General features: G+C 38.7%; 1 protein-coding gene across 4 annotated transcripts in view; it reads left to right on the top strand.

The window, feature by feature from the left end:
* NMD3 (NMD3 ribosome export adaptor) overlaps positions 1-21,614 on the top strand; it is a 123,605-nt gene that overhangs the window by 50,980 nt on the left and 51,011 nt on the right. Inside the window, exons 1-2 of one of the 4 annotated variants that reach the window (XM_046002881.1) lie at positions 8,739-8,868; positions 17,057-17,124. The gene's annotated coding sequence lies outside the window, so the exon portion shown is untranslated. Of the gene's footprint in view, positions 1-8,737; positions 8,869-17,056; positions 17,125-21,614 lie in introns of those variants that run through there. The other 3 variants (XM_046002884.1, XM_046002882.1, XM_046002880.1) reach the window with 3 other exon arrangements.

Raw genomic sequence — 21,614 nt, 5'->3', positions numbered from 1 at the left:
TTGTTACTTTATGCAGCATGACAGCTCGTGTGAAATGTGACTCTATTGTCATAATCTCAGGAATATCGTTAATGCATAATTACATGGCAGGAGCTACCTTTTGAAGTGTTGGAAAATGAGAGAAGATGACATCTTTAGTCTCTTCCAGGGTGGTTTCCATTCTGCTATTTCTATGGTGTGTATTGTTCTTCATATAGCTACTATTTTGGACCTCTTGATTTCTGGCTCTTGAAAAGAATAATACAGAACACTTTGTTTTTCTGATAGAACTGTTGGGTAAGATTTATTGCATCCTAAATTTCGATCTGGAAACTAAACTTTCCCAATTAAATCGCAAAGAGATGGCTCCATTAATGGTAGACATTACTCATTGTATAAAGTTTCTTTTAAGAACTTATTAAGTGGTCATACTTTCCCAGACTGCTATTAATGATAAAATGTTGAGCAAGACCCTAAATTAGTGAAGTCAATCCAAGTGGAAGAGAATTGACCACTAACAATATTTACTTTTATATATAAGAAAAATCAATAGTTTTATCTGCTTTAAATGTAGTAGATGATGGACATTTTTCATTAGCCTAGCAGTAAAAATGAACACATTTAATATTAACACTTCTTTAAAGAATGGGGATATTTTGTAAAAAGCAAAATTAAGCAATCCCCATGCAGATTTTGATCCTCTTTATATTATGTATTCGATAAGGTTGAATACCTAAAAATTATGAGTCCATTGTCTTATTTCTTCTGTCTTCTGAAAGACAATTATGAAGTAAGTGTGAATAACTTCTCCCAGTCCAGTTCTCCTGCATGCAACACCTATAAACCCGGAAAAAATAAACAACTACCTAGAGACACTGGAGACTAAAGGAAGGTCGAAACTGGGTCAACAGTAGGAAGAGGAAAATTGCACTGGGTGAGTTTCTCCATTTTCAAAGACTTTTAGTTTGAGGACAAGACCTAGGAGGGGTACCTAAAACCTCTGTGCACAGAAATCCACAATTTTATTGGCTTGGAGAACGAGAGGACAGAATTCAGAGGGGCCGCAACGCAGGAGAATAAAGGGGAACATTCTGCAAAGGAGAGAGCCTGAGAGGGGAAACTCAAATTCTTCATATGAGCTCTGCCCAAATTTCTGGTTGGGCCCTAAACCATGCATATATGGGGAAGGCTTTTAGCAGCCCAGTAATGCTAAAATAACTGAATAATCATTTCAGATGTACACCCACTGTGGGGAAGACAAAGTTCCACCCAAGTAAGCTGTCGCCTAAAACAACAGAAATCAGTACTTTACAGAGGAATGGGAACAGAATGGGGTTAAATGCTCTTGTCCTAAGTCCAGCAGACTTAGGCAGCGATAGTTTGCCATTTTCAGTTTTTTTTTTCCATAGGAAAAGACTTGCTAGAAAGGATGAAGAGGGTTGAAAAGCAGGTAGATAACCTAGAGGGTCTATACATTGATGAAATTGATAAAGCCTAGTTAGGGCAACAGAAGCAATTCAGTTCTATTGGATTGGACTAGGAAACTTTTTTCTTATTTTTTAGTTTTTATCTCATTTTTAAAGATTTACTTATTTATTTTAGAAAGAGAGAGAGAGCGCATACGAGCAGGGGGAGGGACAGAGGGAGAGAGAGAAGAAGAGAATCCCAAGGAGACTTCCTGCTGAGCAGAGTCCCACAGGGCTCAATCTCTTGACCCCGGGTACATGACCCGAGCTGAAATCAAAAGTCAGTTGCTATTTTCAACATTTTGAGGAACCTCCATGCTGTTTTCCAGAGTGGTTGTACCAGCTTGCATTCCCACCAACAGTGGAGGAGGGTTCCCCTTTCTCCACATCCTCTCCAGCATCTGTCATTTCCTGACTTGTTAATTTTAGCCATTCTGACTGGTGTGAGGTGATATCTCATTGTGGTTTTGATTTGTATTTCCCTGATGCCGAGTGACATGGAGCACTTTTTCATGTGTCTGTTGGCCATCTGGATGTCTTCTTTGCAGAAATGTCTGTTCATGTCCTCTGCCCATTTCTTGATTGGATTGTTTGTTCTTTGGGTGTTGAGTTTGCTAAGTTCCTTATAGATTTTGGATACTAGCCCTTTATCTGATATGTCGTTTGCAAATATCTTCTCCCATTCTGTCAGCTGTCTTTTGGTTTTGTTAACTGTTTCCTTTGCTGTGCAAAAGCTTTTGATCTTGATGAAATCCCAATAGTTCATTTTCGCCCTTGCTTCCCTTGCCTTTGCCGTTGTTCCTAGGAAGATGTTGCTGCGGCTGAGGTCGAAGAGGTTGCTGCCTGCGTTCTCCTCAAGGATTTTGATGGATCCCTACCCTATGACCCAGCAATTGCACTACTGGGTATTTACCCTAAAGATACAAACATAGTGATCCGAAGGGGCATGTGTACCCGAATGTTTATAGCAGCAATGTCTACAATAGCCAGACTATGGAAAGAACCTAGATGTCCATCAACAGATGAATGGATCAAGAAGATGTGGTATATATACACAATGGAATACTATGCAGCCATCAAAAGAAATGAAATCTTGCCATTTGCGACGACGTGGATGGAACTAGAGCGTATCATGCTTAGTGAAATAAGTCAATCGGAGAAAGACAACTATCATATGATCTCCCTGATATGAGGACATGGAGAAGCAACATGGGGGGGTAGGGGGATAGGAGAAGAATAAATGAAACAAGATGGGATTGGGAGGGAGACAAACCATAAATGACTCTTAATCTCACAAAACAAACTGGGGGTTGCTGGGGGGAGGTGGGATTGGGAGAGGGGGAGCGGGCTATGGACATTGGGGAGGGGAGGCGAACCATAAGAGACTATGGACTCTGAAAAACAACCTGAGGGTTTTGAAGGGTCAGGGGTGGGAGGTTGGGGGAACAGGTGGTGGGTGATGGGGAGGGCACGTTTTGCATGGAGCACTGGGTGTTGTGCAAAAAGAATGAATACTGTTATGCTGAAAAAATTAATAAAAAGGGAAAAAAAAAAGTCAGTTGCTTAAATGAATGAGCCACTTAGGTGTCCTAGAAACCATTTTTTTTTTTTTTTGGAACAGGAGAAAGGCATATAAATCTATTTAATGTAAGTTTTATAGTTTTATGTGCCATGGAAGCCTTCATAAAGAAATTAAGACCAAAAGAAAAAAAGTTAGACCTTTGTACTTTTGTGTTAGGTTTGTTGTGGCAGCCTGAGGAACTAATACAACTCATCTGCATAATTACCTCTTTTCTCTTCAGTATTGTAATTGATATCTGAGTCCAGGACTTTCCCACATTTTCACTGTACAGATTTTCTGCAGATCATCATGGAGATAAGGTAATGTCTGGACCATGTACTCCTGAATTTCAGGGTTTTGACTCTGTTACCTGTTTGGTTAAACCCACAGGCTTTGTTGCTTTCCTTAACTGCAATTCTATTTTGAAGGAAGATAAATAGCTCTCCTAAAAGTCAGCATGAGGCTTTTGACAGATTGATGGTCAACATCTTGCTGGGAATCCTTCATGAAGCATGGATGAGTCACACCAGCCTCCCCTCGCCTTGAAAATTCTATGATCTATTCCAAAACTCTGATAATTTCTCTAATCTTTTGACAGCACTTCCTGGCATGTGACAGGCAGTTATTCTGCACTTGTATTAGTGACAATAAGAAAGACAGCTTTATCTATATGTGGTCATTCCTCAGTGGCTATTACTTACTTTACATGATTTATACTTTTTATAGCTCTATTGCTATGCTCTTTGGATACATGATTTTTGAAGACAATTTAAGAGCATTAGGAGTGCAAACTTAGGTTAAAATTGAGACTTGAATACAGTTTTCAGTCCCATTTATTATTTAACTAGGTATTGACAACATATTTTTTAACTCCTCTGGTCATACGAAACCAAAAATTTCTGCTAATTTCATATAAAAGTAGTATCTCATCACTTGATGGAAAATAAAAGATACATCTCAATTCTTAGATAAGACATGATTAAAATAGATATCTGAGAACAAAGAAATACAAAAATCAAAGAAAAATAATAATTTAAAACTAAACCAGGGTATAGACATTTTTGCTTTCTGATGGGGGATATGGAGGTGAAGGATTGTGTTGGGGAGGAAGGAATTTTCCACTGTTAGGGTTAGGGTTTCTAACCTTTGTTCTTCTACCAAGGGGCACCTGCTTGACTCTGTTGGTGGAACATATGACTCTTGATCTCGGGGTTGTGAATTTGAGTCCCACGTTGGGTGTGGAGATGACTTAAAATAAAGTCTTTTTAAAAAAATTCTTCTAACTGGACTAAGAATTAAATAAACATGAACCAGATTAACAGGAGAAAATCAAATTTCATTGTGTACATGAGGGGAATCCACACAGATATGATATTTCAGAGACAGGCAAAATGAGGTATATATGTTATTCTGAACTATGGAGAAGGGGGTAGGAATCTGGGGTTTCAAAGGGAAAGAATGGATTCACTGAAAGATGAAAAAGCATAAATGGTAAACAAATGTTTCCTAGGCCATGAAGAAATAATAGGACATCAGGATTTTAACAAGCACACTTTGCTAAACTCCTCTATAATCCCTAATTTATATTACAGCATGGTTATCTGTGGTGATGCCTCTCTTCCTGGAGAATATAAATATATACATATTTATAAATATATGTTTATAAAGTATATTTATATTTATTTATATATATAAAATGTTTTTTTAAATATAGTCCTCTATATTTTAGATATAGATTAGATATATCTATATCTGTAGATAGTCCTCTATGTATTCTTTCCAGGCAGTTAAAAGGGAGGTCAGAATTTCTTTTTTTTTTTTAATATTTTATTTATTTATGTGACAGAAGGAGAGAGATCACAAGTAAGCAGAGCAGCAGGCAGAGGGAGAGAGGAGGAAGCAGGCTCCCCGCCGAGCAGAGAGCCCGATGTGGGGCTCAATCCCAGGACCCTGAGATCATGACCTGGGCCGAAGGCAGAGGCTTAACCCACTGAGCCACCCAGGCGCCCCCAGAATTTCTTTTTGAGACTTTTGGGCCTTGATTATTTTCAATTCAAAATAATCTACATCCAAGGTGTCCTGTCTTAGGACAAACTGCCCTTGGCCCCAACAATAGCATAATTCCTATTAGCAGTTTAACAGTGTATCTCTACTTCTCTCTTCCTTCAAACACTGGTGAGCAGGGAAGAAGGGGAAAGACTGAAATTGTAAAGCCTCTGTCCATTTTTCTCTGCGACAAAGTGTGGGATCTGGGGTCAATGCTCACTGTTGTTAAAGCATTTAGGAGTAGAAATGTCTTTGACTTGCGAGAGCCTAATTAGTGGTTGGGAAACAAAATTGCTCTGCATAATAATACAAGGGAAATTGAGTTTACTGGGGAAATCTAGGGGAAGGTGCCTAGAGGGGACATACAGGAAGTGTGGAAAGGGAATATGAAAACATGGCCAGAGGCCAGAGCCTTTGGAAATAGAGGTGCTCTGAGCAAAATTTCAGGCATTGGTGCAGCCCACAGAATTTAACAAGGACATCTAAATGTCCACTTTCTGTTGTTTGCCAGGTGCCAGTATCCTGTAGTCTCATCCTTCATACGCATCATTCCAGAACTCTCAAAAGCTGCTGCACATGTGTGAGGGTAAATAAAAATGATTTTTCTCTGCTTGTAAAGGCAAAGAAAAAATGTTCCCTGTTCCTTCTTCCTTGAAAGGGTCTTTTTAGAAACAAAACAGTCCTTGACTCCCTACTCCAACGTTTGGGAAGGTAGGTAAATCTCTCCAGGGCTAGATAAGCCCCATCTCCTGTTTCCCTATGCAAAGATGTCTCCAAAGTTTGGGCTTCGTAGGCCTTTTAAAGTTCCACACATGGGGCGCCTTGGTGGCTCAGTGGGTTAAAGCCTCTGCCTTTGGCTTGGGTTGTGATCCCAGGGTCCTGGGATGGGGCCCCGAGTTGGGGGGAGGGGGGATCTCTGTTCAGCGGGAAGCCAGCTTCCTTCTCTCTCTCTCTCTGCCTGTCTCTCTGCCTACTTGTGATCTCTGTCTGTCAAATAAATAAATAAAGTTCCACACACAGTTCTGGAGTTAACCTGGCAGCCTATCTTAAATAACTATTTGTCTCTCGAGTAGGTAAAAGGGTTTAATTATTCTTTCTTCTGCTTAAGGTGTGGGGAAAGAGGTTGGGGTTTCCATGCCTTCACCAAGCATGACACTCTCCAATTTCCACATGTTCACCAACCTGGAAACTCTCCAAACCCCATCCTTTTGGGTTTTAATGGGGGCTTTATTAGACAGGCATAATTAATTGAATCATCAGCTATTGGTGACTGATTCAACTTCGAGTCCCTATCCCTTTTTCCCTCCTTAGAGCAGGTAGTTGGAGTAGGACTGAGAGTTCCGAATCTGTAATTATATCATTGGCTCCACTAGCCACAAGCCCCTAAGTTTAAGTACTTTCCGAAAGTCACCTCATTAATTTAACAAAGACACCTAGATCACTCTCCACACTTACAGAATTCCAAGGGTTGGGGAGCTGACCAGGAACAGTGGACAAAGGCCAAATGTATATGAGAAATAGATAAATATCTTATAATAAATATCTAAATGACCAAATTAATATTTCTTATAAATCACAGTATCACAAGTACTAAATCAATTTTCTTTCTTTTCTGCATTGATGTGGAGGGGTCTCTCTTTGTTCATAGGACTTTATTTCCTTAAAACATGAAAATGTCTTATTTTATGCTTTAAAAGGAAATTTTAAACAAAGGATATGTCACTTATATTGGGGACCATGCTCAAAGAGGAGATATGGCATCCATACACAAATAATTTGTCAAAAGTAAAAGTTTGGAGCCAAAGAAGACAAGGAGAAAAATAGTAACCCCTCCTCCACACCCACTCCCACCCAACACAGACACAGTATATTCTTACCTTAGTTGACATTTAGGACAAACACATAAACTAATGTTTGACCTAATTGGGATGATCCTGCATGGACTGTTTTGATTTCTACTCTTTTTTCTTTTTTTTTTTTTTTTAAGTAAGTTCTACACCCAGTGTGGGGCTCAAACTCATGACCCCAAGATCAAGAGTTCCATGCTCCACTGATGGAACCAGCAGGCACCCCTCTCGTCTTTTTTAAAAAGGAGCGTTTGTGTAACATCTTCCATGTTATGGAACATTTTTTTAAACATCAGCTATATGATAGCATCAAATGGGTACATAAAAATTTATTTAATAAATTTACTCTTTTTTGTTAGATAAGATTTCATCGAGTACCTCTGTTTTTTGTTTGTTTTGTGTTTTCCTCATATTTCTGTTTGGATATAATTTTAAACTTCTAGAAATTTGCAAGAATGGTACAAAGAACACCCAGATAGCCTCCACCTAAACTCACTTATTAATATCTTGTCTCATTTGCTCTATCATTTGCTTTTTGTTGGGGGGAAAACTTTTTCTCTACCAACTTAGGTCAGATGGGGTCATGGGGACCTGTGAATTAACTGACAATAGCCAGATTCACAGGAGAAAAGACAAGATTTACTTACATAGAAGGTGGAGCTCTCAGAATAGTTTATATAGCAGCTTAGTAGGGGGGAAAAGAGTGTGGGTAGTTCAGAGCCACAATGGGAATGTATGCAAGATTCCTGATGTAATAGGCCATCTCCTTCCTGGCTGGAAACTCCCCTGGCAGGCAATTTATGGCAGCTTGATTCTCAATCACTGCTGCTAAGCGTCTGTTTACCCACAAACAGGAAAATTCCTCAAAGGGAGGAGGTTAATGACAGCTGGATATTCTGGGTCCTCTGCTTTAGTTGGATAAGGAAATTTCAGATAAGATTTGCTTGGACACCTTTTGTAGCTCAAATGTTTCTCATTTAAAATAATCTTTATGACTTTGTAGTGGACTATTAGTATCTTCATCTCGCTCAGTGTATATGCACGTCTAGTACACACACACACACATTTGTTTATTTATTTTTATATTTACATTTATAGAAAGGAAGTAAAATATGCCACCCTAAAATATGACTCTTTGACATATTCATTATTTTAAGCTGGTTATTGATTTTTTAAAAGATTTTATTAATTTATTTGAGAGAGAGACAGAGAGAGCACTCAAGCAGAGGGAAAGGCAGAGGGAAAGGAAGAGAGAGAATCTCAAGCAGACTCCCTGTTGAGTTTGGAGATCCATGCGGGGCTCAATCCCAGGACCCTGAGATCATGACTTGAGCTGAATCAAGAGTTGAACGCTTAACCCACTGAGCCACCCAGGTGCCCCTAAGTCGGTTATTTTTAAGAAACTGCAGGCACAAGAAACTCTGGAAACCCAGGGGAAGTAATCTTTTTGTAAGAGACAGGTACATTTATAAGAAAAATCTCCTTTTGTAAAGGTGTCTTCCTGGCTATATCAGGAAAAAGAAGAAACTGTATGGTTTCTTAACCTCCACAAACTGTTACCAAATGAGAAGGCCTACAGTTAATTCTGCATTACAACCTTACTCTTATTTACTGTGCTTTTCCTGGTAACCTCCCACAACCAACTCCCTATCCCCAACATCTTTTGTCTTTAGTTGAGGAGGGTGTTTACAGTGATGACTTTGGCCATTTGGGGGAGTTACTCAGTTTTCCTGGGTCTCTCCCATGTATACAGAAGGTATACATGTTATTGAATTTTACTTGTTTTTGTCCTGTTGATCTGTCTTACATCAACTTAATTATTAGTCCAGCCAAAGAACCCAGACAAGAGGAAGGGAAAGCTTTTCCATGCAGATGGCAACCATGAAGGACAGACTTCAATGACTTGACTTTGCTTGCTCTGAGCTGCCCCAGCTGAGTTCCTGGGATCTTTGACAGGAGCCCACAGAAGGTAGGAATTCTTACCACGTCCGTCTCCCAGTTCTCTGCCTGCAGAGTCTAATGAAAGCATGAGTGGGGAGGGAACATTTCCTTTTCTGAATATAGATTAGCACAAAAAGTATTTGTGAAACAAGTTTCTTTGACAAAGTGACTCTGTTAAAGAATTGATTGTGGGTGACTGGTGAAAGAATTCACCCAACGCAGAACATAGGAGATGGAAGTTGATTGATACACTGCAAGGGAGCCGTGGGCTGGACAGCAAAGGAGAGACTGTCTGCCAGGAGACAGTGATGGGGGGCAGTAATTAAAGGGGGAAGTGAGGAGGTATGGGAACATATGGTATTTTCCTTATTTGGTGACTGTGCCCGGTTTTAAGTAGCCTATTCGTCAGCTAGGACATACAGATATTTTGAAGTGGGTTGCCTAATTAATGAGCCTGTTTGCATTCAGCCTGGTGGTCACTGTGGACCCTTTTACCTCGCTCAAGCCTATTTTCTTAGAGTGGCCTCTAATGAGTACTTTTGTTTTTTATTGATCCTTTCCATCCCAGGGATAGTCACTATTTTTCTTTGTCTCTGTCTGTTGTGTCATTTGTTATCTTATTCTGTGTCCTGAGAGTGTGGCTGTGGCTTTGGGCCACAGGGAGTATTCTGTCTGGTCTCTAACCCAAAGGTGAACCCTACTGGGGTGCATTTTGGTGGCCAGTTGAATAGACAGGAATTCTGAGACACAAAGTCACAAGCAGCGTTCTCTTTGTCCAGCTCTCAGCAGAGTTCGTGATAGGACCTCCTGGTTCATAAGGGGCTTTTGTCATCTTAACTGTTATGTCCCAATAATGGGTCCGTGATTAAAAGAGCAAGATTGATATAAAGTGAAGGTCAAGCAAAGCTTTATTTCACGCCAAGCATCAAGAATCTAACCGAAAGTTTGGGGACGCATCTCTTACAAGAGAGGGCGACCCTTCTCTGTTTCACAGATTAGTTTTTAAGGGCAAAGGCCATGCAATCGGGCCTGGCCAAGCACAGGTGGCCCATGAGATTGTAACACACACAGGAAACTCCACAGTGATGCTAGGTGACCAATTGAGTTACAATTTATCCTAGTAGACGTTTGACCCAGCCTATCACCTTGGTTGGGATTGGTGCCCAAAAGGCTTCCAAAGGGCGGGACCCATACTCCTTGATAACAAGGGAGACAGTCTGCAACCCTCCACTGATCAGATGTCTCCACCTGGCCTGACCCACCCCTGTATCAGGGCTTTGTTACCTGGAGCTGGTTTCTGGGACTTGTCTCCAAGTAAATCCCCTGGGGGAAGGGGAGCAGGGACAGTTTCTAAATAGGTCCTTACATTGGAAAAGGAATTTTATGTGTGATCAAGAAGGATAAGATTAAATTAATTTGATATAAGGGCTTTAAAAATAAGTTTTAATATCAATAATGTACTTACAGTAAAACTGGAACGTAGATAATTGGTTTGCTCCTGATAAGAGATTGTAAAGGGTCTTTCCTTACCTTTTGAGTATGGCCCAGAATGAAGAATTCGTATTTTATCAAAATGATTTCCTGTGTTCTATATTGTTTTCATCTGGTTTTTGATTACATTGAAGTAAACCTAGTCTTCTCAATATTGAAAGAGCTAAGTTTTTCTCAGAACTATATAATCTTCTATCTTTGCCTTTGAAGTTTTAAATTGTCACTTAGTTAAGTAGATAACTAAGTATTTCACAGGGACCTATGATCCTATTTAGTCAATTGTCCAAATGTTTTGTTATTTTTGACCAAGTTTCCAAAATCAAATTCCTTTAGAAAAAAGTTGTTAAGTTTTTTATTTTAATTCCAGTATAGTTAACCCGGAGTGCTATATTAGTTTCAGGTGTACAATATAGTGATTCAACAATTCTGTACATTACTTGGTGCTCATCATGATAAATGCACTCTTACACCCCTTCATCTATTTCACCTACCCCACCCCCCACCTCCTCTCTGGTAACCATCTATAGTAAGAGTCTGTTTCTTGTTTTGTCTCTCTTTTCTTTTTCCTTTGCTTATTTTTTGTTTCTTAAATTCCACATATGAGTGAAATCATATGGTATTTGTCTTTCTCTGTCTGACTTCGCTTAGCATTATATTGTCTAGCTCCATCCATGTTGCAAATGGTAATGTTTCATTTTTAATGACTGAATAATATTCCACTGTGTGGGTGTGTGTAATATAAGACCTCTTTTTCATATGTCATTTGCAAATATCGCGTCCCATTCTGTCAGTTGTCTTTTGATTTTTTTGACTGTTTCCTTTGCTGTGCAAAAGCTTTTGATCTTGATGAAATCCCAATAGTTCATTTTTGCCCTTGCTTCCCTTGCCTTTGCCGATGTTCCTAGGAAGATGTTGCTGCGGCTAAGGTCAAAGAGGTTGCTGCCTGTGTTCTCCTCAATGATTTTGATGGATTCCTTTCTCACATTGAGGTCCTTCATCCATTTTGAGTCTATTTTCGTGTGTGGTGTAAGGAAGTGGTCCAGTTTCATTTTTCTGCATGTGGCTGTCCAATTTTCCCAGCACCATTTATTGAAGAGGCTGTCTTTTTTCCATTGGACATTCTTTTCTGCTTTGTCGAAGATTAGTTGACCATAGAGTTGAGGGTCTATTTCTGGGCTCTCTATTCTGTTCCATTGATCTATGTGTCTGTTTTTGTGCCAGTACCATGCTGTCTTGATGATGACAGCTTTGTAATAGAGCTTGAAATCCGGAATTGTGATGCCACCAACTTTGCCCTTCTTTTCCAATATTCCTTTGGCTATTCGAGGTCTTTTCTGGTTCCATATAAATTTTAGGATTATTTGTTCCATTTCTTTGAAAAAAATGGATGGTATTTTGATAGGGATTGCATTAAATGTGTAGATTGCTTTAGGTAGCATAGACATTTTCACAATATTTATTCTTCCAATCCAGGAACATGGAACATTTTTCCATTTCTTTGTGTCTTCCTCAATTTATTTCATGCGTACTTTATAGTTTTCTGCATATAGATTCTTAGCCTCTTTGGTTAGGTTTATTCCTAGGTATCTTATAGATTTGGGTGCAATTGTAAATGGGATTGACTCCTTAATTTCTCTTTCTTCTGTCTTGTTGTTGGTGTACAGAAATGCAACTGATTTCTGTGCATTGATTTTATATCCTGACACTTTACTGAATTCCTGGACAAGTTCTAGCACTTTTGGAGTGGAGTCTTTTGGGTTTTCCACATATAGTATCATATCATCTGCAAAGAGTGATAGTTTGACTTCTTTTTAGAATTTGGATTTGGATGCATTTAATTTCCTTTTGTTGTCTGATTGCTGAGGCTAGGACTTCTAGTACTATGTTGAATAGCAGTGGTGATAATGGACATCCCTGCCGTGCTCCTGACCTTAACGGAAAAGCTTTCAGTTTTTCTCCATTGAGAATGATATTTGCGGTGGGTTTTTCATAGATGGCTTTGATAATATTGAGGTATGTGCCTCTAACCCTACACTTTGAAGTTTTGATCAGGAAGGGATGCTGTACTTTGTCAAATGCTTTTTCAGCATCTATGGAGAGTATCATATGGTTCTTGTTCTTTCTTTTATTAATGCGTTGTATCACATTGATTGATTTGCGGATGTTGAACCAACCTTGCCGCCCTGGAATAAATCCCACTTGGTCATGGCGAATAATCCTTTTAATGTCCTGTTGAATCCTATTGGCTAGTATTTTGGTGAGAGTTTTTGCATCTGTGTTCATCAAGGATATTGGTCTGTAGTTCTCTTTTTTGGTGGGATCCTTGTCTGGTTTTGGGATCAAGGTGATGCTGGCCTCATAAAATGAGTTTGGAAGTTTTCCTTCCATTTCTATTTTTTGGAACAGTTTCAGGAGAATAGGAATTCGTTCTTCTTTAAATGTTTGGTAGAATTCCCCTGGGAAGCCGTCTGGCCCTGGACTTTTGCTTGTTTGGAGATTTTTGATGACTGTTTCAATCTCCTTACTGGTTATGGACCTGTTCAGGTTTTCTATTTCTTTCTGGTTCAGTTGTGGTAGTTTATATGTCTCTAGGAATACATCCATTTCTTACAGATTGTCAAATTTGTTGGCGTAGAGTTGCTCATAGTATGTTCTTATAATTGTATTTCTTTGGTGTTAGTTGTGATCTCTCCTCTTTCATTCATGATTTTATTTATTTGGGTCCTTTCTCTTTTCTTTTTGATAAGTCTGGCCAGGGGGTTATCAATCTTATTAATTCTTTCAAAGAATCAGCTCCTAGTTTCGTTGATTTTTTTCTATTGTTTTTTTTTGGTTTCTATTTCATTGATTTCTGCTCTGATCTTTATGATTTCTCTTCTCCTGATGGGTTTAGGGTTTCTTTCTTGTTCTTTCTCCAGCTCCTTTAGGTGTAGGGTTAGGTTGTGTACTTGAGACCTTTCTTGTTTCTTGAGAAAGACGTATACCGCTATATATTTTCCTCTCAGGACTGCCTTTGCTGTGTCCCACAGATTTTGAACTGTTGTGTTTTCATTATCATCTGTTTCCATGATTTTTTTCAATTCTTCTTTAATTTCCCGGTTGACCCATTCATTCTTTAGAAGGATGCTGTTTAGTCTCCATGTATTTGGGTTCTTTCCAAATTTCCTCTTGTGATTGAGTTCCAGCTTCAGAGCATTGTGGTCTGAAAATATGCAGGGAATGATCCCAATCTTTTGATACCGGTTGAGACCTGATTTAGGACCCAGGATGTGATCTATTCTGGAGAATGTTCCATGGGCACTAGAGAAGAATGTGTATTCTATTGCTTTGGGATGAAATGTTCTGAATATATCTGTGATGTCCATCTGGTCCAGTGTGTCCTTTGAGGCCTTTATTTCCTTGTTGATCTTTTGCTTGGATGATCTGTCCATTTCAGTGAGGGAAGTGTTAAAGTCCCCTACTATTATTGTATTATTATTGATGTGTTTCTTTGATTTTGTTATTAATTGGTTTATATAGTTGGCTCCCCCCACGTTAGGGGCATAGATATTTAAAATTGTTAGATCTTCTTGTTGGACAGACCCTTTGAGTATGATATAGTGTCCTTCCTCATCTCTTATTATAGTCTTTGGCTTAAAATCTAATCGATCTGATATAAGGATTGCCACCCCAGGTTTCTTCTGATGCCCATTAGCATGGTAAATTGTTTTCCACCCCCTCACTTTAAATCTGGAGGTGTCCTTGTGTCTAAAATGAGTTTCTTGTAGGCCACATATAGATGGGTTTTGTTTTTTTATCCATTCTGATACCCTGTGTCTTTTGATTGGGGCATTTAGCTCATTAACATTCAGGGTAACTATTGAGAGATATGAATTTAGTGTCATTGTATTGCCTGTAAGGTGACTGTTACTGTATATTGTCTCTGTTCCTTTCTGATCTACTACTTTTAGGCTCTCTCTTTGCTTAGAGGACCCCTTTCAATATTTCCTGTAGAGCTGGTTTGGTGTTTGCAAATGCTTTCAGTTTTTGTTTGTCCTGGAAGCTTTTTATCTCTCCTTCTATTTTTTAATGATAGCCTAGCTGGATAGAGTATTCTTGGCTGCATGTTTTTCTCATTTAGTGCTCTGAATATATCATGCCAGCTCTTTCTGGCCTGCCATATCTCTGTGGATAAGTCTGCTGCCAATCTAATATTTTTACCATTGTATTTTGCAGGCTTCTTTTTCCGGGCTGCTTTCAGGATTTTCTCTTTGTCACTAAGACTTGTAAATTTTACTATTAGGTGACGGGGTGTGGACATATTCTTTTTGATTTTGAGGGAGGTTCTCTTCACCTCCTGGATTTTGATGCTTGTTCCCTTTGCCATATTAGGGAAATTCTCTCCAATAATTCTCTCCAATATACCTTCTTTTTCTCTTTCTTCTTCTTCTGGAATCCCAATTATTCTAATGTTGTTTCATCTTATGGTGTCACTTATCTCTCGAATTCTCCCCTCATGGTCCAGTAGCTGTTTGTCCCTCTTCTTTATTCTCTGTCATTTGGTCTTCTATATCACTAATTCTTTCTTCTGCCTCATTTATCTTAGCAGTGAGAGCCTCCATTTTTTAGTGCACCTCATTAATAGCTTTTTTGATTTCAACTTGGTTAAATTTTAGTTCTTTTATTTCTCCAGAAAGGGTTTTTATATCTCCAAGAGAGTTTTTCTAATATCTTCCATGCCTTTTTCGAGCCCGGCTAGAACCTTCAGAATCATCATTCTGAACTCTAGATCTGACATATTGCCAATGTCTGTGTTGATTAGGTCCCTAGCCTTTGGTACTGCCTCTTGTTCTTTTTTTTGTGGTGAATTTTTCTACCTTGTCATTTTGTCCTGATAAAAGTATATGAAGGAGCAAGTAAAATACTAAAAGGGTGGCAAAGACCCCAGAAAAATATGCTTTAACCAAATCAGAAGAGACCCCAAATCGTGGGGGGGGAGAAAACGGATAAAAAGAGGTTCAGAAAAAAAAGAAAAAATTTAAAAAATAAAACAAATAAAGAAAAAATATAAAAAAGAAAGAAAATATATATATATTAGATAAACTAGTTAAAAAACGTTAAAAAAGAAAAGGATAAAAGCTTTAAAAAATTTAGCAGAAGAAGAAAAAAAATTGAAAAAAAAATTAATTAACCACAAGACTAAAGAATCATGGGGAAAAAGCCATGAATTCCGTGCTTTGCTTTCTCCTCCTCTGGAATTCCACTGCTGTCCTAGGTATTGAACCTGCTTTCCTTGGTAGGTGAACTTCGTCCTGGCTGGATTTTTTGTTGATCTTCTGGAAGAGGGGCCTGTTGTAGTAACTCTCAAGTGTTTTTGCCCGCGGTAGAATTGCACCGCCCTTACCGGGGGCTGGACTAAGTAATCTGCTCGGGTTCGCTTTCGGGAACTTTTGTTCCCTGAACGCTTTTTGTAGAGTTCCGGAGGACGGGAATGAAAATGGTGGCCTCCTAGTCTCCAGCCTGGAGAGCCGAGAGCCCGGGGCCCCACTCTTCAGTGCGCCCCCAGAGAATAGCACCCAATCACTCCCGTATCCCCGGGCTCCAGCCATGCTCCAAGCTCACCCAGCCTGTGACCGGTTCAAGGTAACCCCGAGCTGAGAGCTCAGTCCTCAGCTCTGTCTCTGTAGCTGGCTTCCCTGTTCTAATACCTGTGAGCTCTGCGACACTCCGACAATCCCAATCCTTCTGTGACCCTGCGGGACCTGGGGCCATGCTGACCCTGTGTGGGTTCACCCTGGTTTAGCCTCTGGAGCAATGTCCCTCAGTGGAAGAGACTTTTAAAAGTCCTGATTTTGTGCTCCATTGCTCCACCGCTTGCCGGGAACTGACCCCTCCCCCCACTGTCTATCTTCCTGTCATTTTGGATTCACTTCTCCACCAGTCCTACCTTTCGGAAAGTGGTTGATTTTCTGTTTCTAGAATTGCTGTTCTTCTAGAATTGCTGCCGTTGGATTTGTAGGTGTTTGGAATGTTTAGATAAGCTATCTAGCTGATCTCCTGCTACCTGATGTAGTCTCAGCCTGCTACTTCTCCGCCATCCTGACTCCTCCTGCCTAAAATAAAATTCTTTTTTTTTAAATTTTTTATGTATTTATTTGACAGAGAGAGATCACAAGTAGGCAGAGAGGCAGGCAGAGAGAGTGAGAGGGAAGCAGGCTCCCTGCCGAGCAGAGAGCCCGATGTGGGACTCGATCCCAGGACCCTGAGATCATGACCTGAGCCGACGGCAGCAGCTTAAACCACCGAGCCACCCAGGGGCCCTAAAATAAAATTCTTAATGAGGTTATTTTTTGACCCAGAAGAAATTTTGGGATATTTAGGAACGTCCCAAGAAGATCTTAAAAGATTTGTTAAACTAATTAGGCTTATTTGGTATATTAAATTACATGGGAAGCATTCTCAAATAAGTGATGTTAAACCTTAGATTATATTTGTGAAGATATATGTTATTAATATAAGTATTCTAGAAAATGTATGAATTTTTTAAAAGTTTATCTCGGTATAATGTTAGCACTTGTAATTCTAGTTATTATCTTGAAGTGTGTACCACAGAAACAACTAAATTTCCTTGTCAATTGCACCACAGTGAACTCTGATCTTTAATCATGGGCATTTTTAAGTCTTTTGTCATTTATAGATACTTACTGTTTTACTCTGATAATTTAACAAGTGTGTTTTATCTTCAGAGATTCATGGAAATGACTTTTGACAAATAGAGGGTTCTGATAACCTGAAGTTCACAAAACTGAATTGGGTAAGGATTTCTGGAAGTAGGGGAAAGACTGGATTCAAGCAAAAAAAGAATAACATGGGACTGAATGAACTGAAGAGGATTATAACTTATGATTTTTTTGTTTGAAACATTGCTTTTATTAAACTTTTAAAAGATTTATGTATTTATTTTAGAAAGAGAGTGGGGGAGGGGCAGAGGGAGAGGGAGGGAGAATCTTAAGCAAGCTCCATGCTGAGTGTGGAGCCTGGTGTGGGTCTCTGTCTCACAACCTCAAGATCAAGAGTTAGATGCTTAACCATCTGAGCCATCCAGGAGCCCCAGAAATATTACTGATTTTTTAAAACGTTTTGTCTTTCCAGTTTTAAGGAAATCTTTTCTCTTAAGCTAATTATAACTTACATCAATGTGAGAAAATATTCCTTTGTGAACAAATTGAAACATTTATATTTTTCTTCCTACCCAATCCCTCCAGAATTCAGAAACTCTCAGTGAGCATTCTTGTATTTTCATGATAATATATTCATTTGCATAAGTTCAATAATAATCTGTTCTCCTTGTAGTGGGACACAATTATAAACATTGGTTATATTACCAAGGCTTTGATTAGAATGTCATATTCGAGAGAGACATTCATAGACTCAGATGTGAACAAACAGCTTTAAGGTTGATTTTATGGAGCTAATAAAGCCCCTTGGAAAAACAGCTTGGTACCTTGTTTACAGTGTTTCCAGCAGCCTCACCAGGTGAGTAAGGGAGGTCACTTGCTGGCAGATGCCGAACCTCAGAATATTTTGGGAACCTCGAGAAAGGGAGTTTGCCCAAATCAGTAGGTATTGCAGGTGAATCTGATGGCAAATCTTTGGCTTGACTTTCTGGCCTGGAGAGACTTTTATTTTTATTTTTATTTTTTCAATATTTTATTTATTTGACAGAGAGAAATCACAACTAGGCAGAGAGGCAGGCAGAGAGAGAGGAGGAAGCAGGCTCCCCGTGGAGCAGAGAGCCCAATGTGGGGCTCGATCCCAGGACCTTGAGATCATGACCTGAGCTGAAGGCAGAAGCTTTAATCCACTGAGCCACCCAGGTGCCCCAAGAGACTTTTAAAAGTTCAATATGAAACTCCTTAAGAAAGGTTCCAACAGAGGAGGTTTAAAAAGAGCCCCCATGGTCAACCACTATTCTTGCCACACTTATGTAAATAATCAGGCCAAGTTTATTGAAACTAGATTTATTTTGCAAAAAAATTAGTCCCAATTTGGCTCTCTTTGGTGGAAGTGAGGGTGATTTTAGAGAGGAAAAGTATTTTTCAGTATTATACCTTTGTGGATATTAGATTCTAGTTTAATCTAGATTAATTGTCTTTGAGGGTTTGTTGTTTGCCTACAAACTGGACTAGATCCTAAATTCTTCTGGTTTCCTCAAATATCAGGCTATGACTCCACAAATTAATGTTTCCAATTGTCTTGCATCCTTTTGATTTGGAATCATTGAGAACTAATGCTGCTTTTTCTCCTGAAGTCCTACAAACTGAAGCTAGACAATTTTGATATAGACTTCAAAAAATTGCTAAAATAGCTAATGTTTAGACAGTGTTCATGCCTGTTGCCATGTGGACCACTCAGGAAAATTACCAGAGACATTCAAACTGCAAACCAAGAAAACCATTCGGATTGCCACTGCCCGCCCTCACTTTATCTGAAGATGTTTTGATCCTGACATCTAGAAATCTTGACTGGCTCCCACCTAGGCTCAGAAACTAGTTTATAATCTACTATAATAATTAACCTTTGTTTTTCTTTTATTTCCATAAAAATGCCTCTTATTAATTAGCTGATTGCTTATACAATTCTGGCCTGAATTTGGGAGTCCACTTGCAAGATCACCTCCTGAAATGAGACACAGATGTTAACCTGAACTGACATATTCTCAAGACAGACTGGTTCAATGAGATATAGAGCAGTCTATCAATTTAGCTTTTGGATTTTGAAATTTTTTTAAAGTTTCAAAGATGAAACCGAAGGGGGACAAAATATACCAACCCAAATATGCCTCTGTGGCACACTGATTATCTTAAGCTGGTTATTTTTAAGAAACTGGCAACACCCAGTGGAGGGTTACCTTCTTGTAAGGGACATTTATATTTACAAGGTAACTTTCCTTCCTAAGGGTGTCTCCTCTCTGTTCCAGGAAGAGGAGGATATCTATATCTAGAAACTCTTATCAGTGCAGAAGGCGTGGACTTAAATCTACATTACAACCTTTCTCTTGTTTACTGTGCTTTTCCTGGTACCCTCCCATAACCGACTTCCCACCCCCAACACCTTCTTTTGCAGTTAGCTGAGGATGGTGTTTAAAGTGATGCCTTGGGCCATTTGGGGGAGTTACTCAGCTTTTCTGGGTCTCTCCTATTTATACAGAAGGTATACATGTTATTAAACCTTTGTCTTATTTTTGTCTGTTAATCTTATATCAATTTGTTAGACTAGCCAAAGAACCTAGAAAGAGAGAAGGTAAAATTTTCTGCCCCTACAATCTATCTGTTCATCTATCTATCTGCATCAATGGAAACACAGATTTAAACTCAGAGAATATGTATCTTTTTGTGAACCATTTATTCCTACTATATTTAACCCTAATACTCCAGTTTGTTTGAACTGTTAAAAGATAACGAGGCATATCTATAATATTTTTAAGTTTATTTGAGCAAAAAGTGATTAGAATCAAGGAGCACCACACTGGAAGTGGTTAGGGATGCTCCACTGAGAGAAGCAGCAAGAGATCTTCGTAGAGAAAGTGTGGAAATGAAGTAAGGAAATTATTTGATTGGCTATAACTTAAGTTTACTTAAGTTTAAATCTTAGGTTTAAAATTGCCTTCCTTGGAAAAACCTAGCTGGCTGGGTGTGATTGGTTGTCCTTTGGTTTTGATTTCTTAAGGTTGAAGTATTTACAGTCTTGGGTTTTGGTTTGCTTATGTAGAATGCTAAGGTATTAAAACCACCTCAATCAATGGCCTCCTTATTTACTTAATATAAGATTACTAAGAACAGTTAGATCTGTTACATAACCACAGTGCAGTTATCCACTTTAGCATATTTAACACTGATATAATTATATTTCCTAATCTACCATCCACAGTAGATGAGAAAATTATTGGGTTGATTTTGTTGATTGACCCAATAATGTATTTTATAGCAATTTTTTTCCCCTTCAGCGCAGGATTCAGTCTAGGATCAGGTATTATAGTTTTCATATCTTTTTAGTCTCTATTTCTTTAAGATCTCTCCCATGTGTATATGAAGTACCCATATTAATATACATCTGTTTATTTTTCTTGTGTTAATCTATCTTTTATTATGGAGGGATCTTAGCCATAAAACCCTGGAAGGTAAAGAGAAAATTCTTTCCCTCTCTACGGGAAAAGATACCATAAGACACTGCAGATCCTCTCCTTTTCATCAAAAATTTCCCTTTTGGGGCACCTAGGAGTGCAGGCAGTTAAGTGGCTGACTCTTGGCTTTAGCCAGGTTATGATCTCAGGTCCTGAGATCAAACCCCACGTCAGGCTCCACACTCAATGTGGGATCAGCTTGGGAATCTCTCTTCCTCTCCCTCTGCTGTTCCTGTTCATGCTCTCTTTCTCTCTAAAATAAATAAATAAATAAATCCTTTAAAAAATTTCCCTCTAGATTTAGCATTTATTAATGATCTGTACCTGCACCAGTATTTACTGTTTTGGTTGAAAAATGAAGATTTTCCCATTCAAGCATTCTTTTCATATTAACAAATCAGCACTTTCTCACACCTGCAGTGCATAAAATCGTGCTTCTCTCACCCACCCTCATTAACATTTACTGGTTTTTGCCTAACTTTGTAGTACATCATAATTTTTGTGTTTCTAGTAATTAATAAGGTAATTTCATCTTTGTTCAATAAATTATCTATTCATATTATATCTACTTTTATCAAGAGCTTTGTGTTTTATATATCTGCATGAGGTATATATATTTTAATGCTGTGAATCCATTCTCATATTTGTGACAGTTATTTTTGTATACTTTGTTATTTGCATTTCAATTTTGTTTATAGTTTTACCATATATCTAATTATTTTTTATATTGGGGCACCTGGATGGCTCAGTCAATTAAACATCCCATTCTTGATTTTGGCTCGGGTCATGGTCTCAGGGTCATGAGATCCAGCCCTACCTCTGACGCTACTCTGGGTGTGGAGCCTGCTTGGGATTCTCTCTTTCCTTCTCCCTCTGCCTCTCCCCCGAACTTATGGGTTCTCTCTATAATAAATAAATAAATAAATAAATAAATAAATAAATATTTTTGGTATTAAGTCAAATGTTTTCCTTTATGATTTTTTCCATTATATAATAATTAGAAAGTCTATTTCATATAGTACATAATAAATTACATAATCAATTTTTTAGTGTTGATTATATTCATGCTGCTTATATTGAAATGGACTTTTTGTGTCTGTGTGTGTGGAAAAGAAGAGATA

This window comes from Meles meles, chromosome 4 (assembly GCF_922984935.1).
Source record: "Meles meles chromosome 4, mMelMel3.1 paternal haplotype, whole genome shotgun sequence".
In the NCBI taxonomy this organism is placed as follows: Eukaryota; Metazoa; Chordata; class Mammalia; order Carnivora; family Mustelidae; genus Meles; species Meles meles.
Note: the sequence above shows the minus strand (reverse complement) of the source record. Positions and strands in the feature narration are given on the sequence as shown.